A 4,757-nucleotide genomic window follows, 5' to 3' on the forward strand; every position below is an offset into this window, starting at 1 on the left:
TGGACCGTTAGTGTGACTCTTTAGGTTTCGACTTTTGGCGAGGGGCGAAGCCCCTCCCAGTCGAAATCTTTTGTTGTTAGTAGTGAGGTTAGGACAGCCTCTGTTTCCAATTGGCTAGCTCCATAAATGGAGGCTAGCCATTGGGAGGCAGAGGCTGTCAATCGCGCTTTCTCACGAAAACGCGATTCGGGGGCGTTTCTGGTGCTTTTTTTAAGCCCCGCCCCTTTGTCCCGGGCCGCGCTGCGATTGGCTGCCGGCCCGGGACACCCCCGTGACGTCATTCCCGGGCCGCGCTGTGATTGGCTGGCCGGCCCGGGACCTGACTTGTTTCACTCGGCTGCCAGTCCGGACTACGCACCCTCTTTCATGAGCAATGACTTGTTAACTAAGCTAAAACCTACTTACCACGCATGCGCAGGAGGCGCGGCCTTTTCCTAGTGCTGCGGGGGCCCAGCGTCGGTGCCGTGACTCCCCTGTCCTCGGCAACACGGGACAGAAAAGTGCAAAATGGTCAGTAAAGTGCCACCATCCTTCCGCCACGGGAACCGGGAGGGTGCAGGGGCGCTTCGATGGGGCCGTAGCCTGCCTCTACTGTGCGGATGCTGTTGGATTATGAGAGAAGAGAGTCGGCGCCGTTTCCAGCGTTGCATTAATGGCTGCCGAGTCCAGAGCATTGTGCGCGTGCTGTGTGCACGAACCCATGAATTTGAGTGTGTTGTGACTCCATGGCCGATGCAGGTCCTGGGCTGAAAGGGCAGCCGGCCGGCTGCGCCGCCATGTTGGGAAGTGGGTTTGTACTAGGTGGTGCTGCAGCCCGGTAGTCCTTATGAAGTGTACGCTGCGCCCGACACTATACTTAACTGCTGGACGGGACACTGCTTCCTGAACGCCCCTGCGGGGCCTCTGATTCTGCCGCCTTGCTTCGGGATGCAGAGGCACGTCTGTGGAGCTGCGGTCCGTGCTGGCATCAGCTGCTCTGAAATGTCTTCGTTTATTACACTGTAGCTCCATCGTTGACACTATTTCTGTGACACCGCTTCTGGAGACCTGTATTGTGACCTGCTGTGGTCTTGTAGCAGGGTGTGGTTAGAATCTGCGGTGTATAGAAAGGGTAAGACTTGTATTGTTTGGGTGTAGCTCCTAGATATTCTATTCTACCAGTGTGCGGTGCCTCCCAAATAACTGGTTTGTCATCGTCCCCAAGTCGTTGAAGTTCTGCTTGCTTTTCTAGGTAGTACGAGGTAACCAGCACTGGATTGTTCCACTGTGAAAGTAAATTCGGTATTTGTTAAGCGCGAACTAATGGATCCTGATGGTCTCAAGGCGTTGGGACACATACTTGGGTAGAACAGTTAGTCCTGCAATATGTATGCTTTGTCAAGTGTGTATTGGCGTGTTGGTGGTCGTTGAGCACGCGTGGTCGGGCAGTCCTTGACAGCGCAAGTGGAACTCGCCATTATCACATTTATGACACTTGATGTGAATAGGCCAAACACTAACTGAAATTTAAAAAATAGGAATACTAATTGGATACTAATTGCTTACACAACTTTACACTGGTTTACACAGCTTTACACTGGATTACAAGCGAATTGTCGTAGGTACACTTAAAGGCGTTTGCCACCTCTCTCTGCAGTGGATTACAAAAGAGCCATCGCAATATCGAATTTAAAATAAATGACCTAACATGATATGGTTAACCTGGCCCAAGCAGTCAACAAAGCACGGTCAACTGGAGAGGTTTATTTACTATTTGTACTCCTGGAACTGTAAGGATATATAATCAGCGCTGTGAAAGGACTACACTTTTAGTAGCTTGTTGTACGTCCAGCGACCTGGTGGTGGTGTGCAGTTTTGCGAGTATCTGCTGCACGTGTGTATGTTTTGCAGTGATGCAAATTCCCTGTTCCATCTAGAACGGGATTTATATAGTCGTTTACCACTTTAGCATTTCGAGTGTTCTGCATGTGCGTATGAGTTTACTGCAATGGTTTAAGATAGCCTCTGCCACTTGTGGAAAGATATGGATTGCAGCCGCTTGAACGCAGCGCTTTCTGGTGGCATAGAGTGCTTGCGTTTTTTTTATGTATGTGATGTTTATATTTAAATATATTTTTATTGTTTTTCCTTGACAAGATACACATATAACAATTAGAACAATTCGCGGTTTCATTTAGCATACATAAATTACATAAATGCGTTTGGTTGTTGGCTGGCCGTTCGCATGTCCCGATGGGCTAGCGGCCTTTATTGCTTGGTTGCAAAGAACCCCTTATCTTTCGGTCCTGTGCTTAGGTTTAACAAATAACGTAAACATATAACATACAGGTGTTTGGCGGCTGGTTATGGATCGCCCGTCGAACACTTGATGTGTCGGAAAACTTCTAAATTGAATATTGTCAGTTTGTATTGCAGAATAGTGTTTGGAGCTATTCTTTATAGTTCTCACTTAAAACTCATACAGTGTTGTCTGCTTCACAGGGGTTTGTGAAAGTTGTCAAGAACAAGGCCTACTTCAAGAGGTACCAAGTCAAGTTCCGTCGGAGGAGAGGTACGTTTTGTAGGCCTGCATTTTTATTCATTTATATGTGCATTTAGCAAATCATTTAGCAAATCTATTCTACAACTTTTGATTGGTCTTTACAGAGGGGAAAACTGATTATTATGCCCGTAACGGTTGGTGATCCAGGACAAAAACAAGTACAACACTCCGAAGTACCGGATGATTGTACGCATTACCAACAGAGATATCATCTGCCAGGTATGTTGGTCATGAGGAAGTATCTTATAAAGTACCTATTGTTTAATGAACTTGCTTCGTCATGTTGGGGGAAAATCTGCATGTACTTAAATCAACTATACACTTTCCCTAAATAATTCAATACTATGCACATTAGAAAGAAAATAGAAGGGTTATGGCCCTGATTTAGAGTGGTTTCGTATTTTCCGACCATTATGTAAACCAGTTAGTGCAAGGATCGGAATTACTAGTTTGGTGTTAGTTATCACATCCGGTAATTACCAGGTGTGTTTAATATCGAACCTGTTAGCTTTTGGCAGTTCAATCCTGCCAAAATGTAACTGGGAAAAAGTATATAACATTTAATGTACCGTGCTTATATTGGTGCACTCTGCACCAAAATCTGCATGCTACTCTGACGAAACTCCTAATAGACGCCATTTCTCTCACCATATAAATAACAAGCCGGGGTATCGTTATTAACATGGTGCAAACTTGGGCCTTAATGGTCCCTATTGAAAGGGACACTAGTTCTCACCCTCTAACTCCTATTCCGGTTTTAGGCCCACCCTCATGTAAGCTTGCATTTACCTATTTTTCTGAAAGTTTGATTTGCACCCAATGTGGATTCCTATCCATTTGACCTGGTTTCCTCGTTTTTGCCATTAGCTTTGTTTAACTTTTAAATATGTGAATTTTTGTATACAAATTAAATCCTGCTGCCAGCAGAGGGTCAGAAGGGATACATAGAAACTATCAATTTTATGTTAAACCGTGGCTATAATTTTCCATGCTTTGCAGAGATGCTATCTCTGCTAGAGAATATTATAGTCGCAGCTCCCCAAATTATTTTAATGTAAGGAATCATGGTGTTGAAATCATTGGTAAATCCTACTCTACCAAGTTAACCAGCCTGTTTACTCCTCTTTGCTTTCAAAATAGAACTTAAACTGAGCGACCGTTTAAATACATTGATTTCTTGTTCGTCCATTGATTTGATGTGTTTTTCAATCTTGCTCCACTTATCTAGGTTGCATATGCCAGGATTGTAGGAGATATGATTGTTGCTGCAGCCTATTCGCATGAACTTCCCAAGTATGGTGTGAAGGTTGGACTCACCAACTATGCTGCCTCCTATTGCACTGGTTTGCTGCTGGCTCGAAGGGTATGTATTATATGGGCGATGATTGCTTGAGGTGGTGTTTTTTTTTTGAGAGCCTGTTACAGTCCAATGATTTGTTTTTTGGCTGGCCTTGTTCTGACTCGCCATCTGATGAATTCCCTAGAAAGTTTGTTAGTCCAAATAATGCGGACCGTAGGCTGTGAATCAATTTTTCACGGTTCGACAGGGAAAGCACAATTGGCCCTAGAACAGTATTTTTCTATTGAGAATGGTGGGTATTCTCGTTGCAGCAAGAAACAGTTCTCACTCTGTGTATTAGATGAACCTTTTCTTAAGTGCTCTTTGAAGTATCAGCTGTCATGTATTCACTTTTATTTATCTATATTTATGCATACATAGCTATCAATTACGGTCTACCCTGAAATGGATGCAATATACATATTGCCACTGAAATTAGAACACAATAGTTTCTGAAATTTATCATGTTTGAGAAGTAGCACCAAATAAGTTATTGCCCCCCAAAATGGGACATAGATGCAGACGTCTCGGGTGCTTACCACACCAAAATCTGCATGTCCTGTCATTTACTGTGAATTTTTCCCTTTTTACATTTTGGTAGGTTTGACCAGCCGGAAATTACATCTGGGGGATGGGAGTGTGTGAAGCTTATTGTGCAACTTGTATTTGCAATATGTAGAAACGGGCTGCTTGTAATCTGAACCCTTGTTATATGGCTGTGTATTTGAGGATAATCAGAAATTGATTAATTTTTATTTCACAACTATGTTTACCTTATCAGATTGTGTACTTCTGGGCTACTTTAGCTTGCAGTGAAAAATATTGGAACAAATTAACAGTGTGATATTTAGACAGCAACTTGAGGAACGTTTTGAT

The 4,757-nt window shown here is 43.7% G+C and overlaps 1 pseudogene across 1 annotated transcript; it reads left to right on the plus strand.

Moving 5' to 3' along the window:
• Nucleotides 1-397: 397 nt before the first annotated feature.
• LOC144769489 (large ribosomal subunit protein uL18-like) lies at nt 398-4,488 on the plus strand (annotated as a pseudogene). Its single transcript, XR_013598706.1, has 5 exons — nt 398-510; nt 2,482-2,551; nt 2,647-2,761; nt 3,771-3,905; nt 4,483-4,488. The product of XR_013598706.1 is annotated as a large ribosomal subunit protein uL18-like (transcript).
• The last annotated feature ends 269 nt before the right edge of the window (nt 4,489-4,757 follow it).

This window comes from Lissotriton helveticus, chromosome 7 (assembly GCF_964261635.1).
Source record: "Lissotriton helveticus chromosome 7, aLisHel1.1, whole genome shotgun sequence".
Taxonomy (NCBI): domain Eukaryota; kingdom Metazoa; phylum Chordata; class Amphibia; order Caudata; family Salamandridae; genus Lissotriton; species Lissotriton helveticus.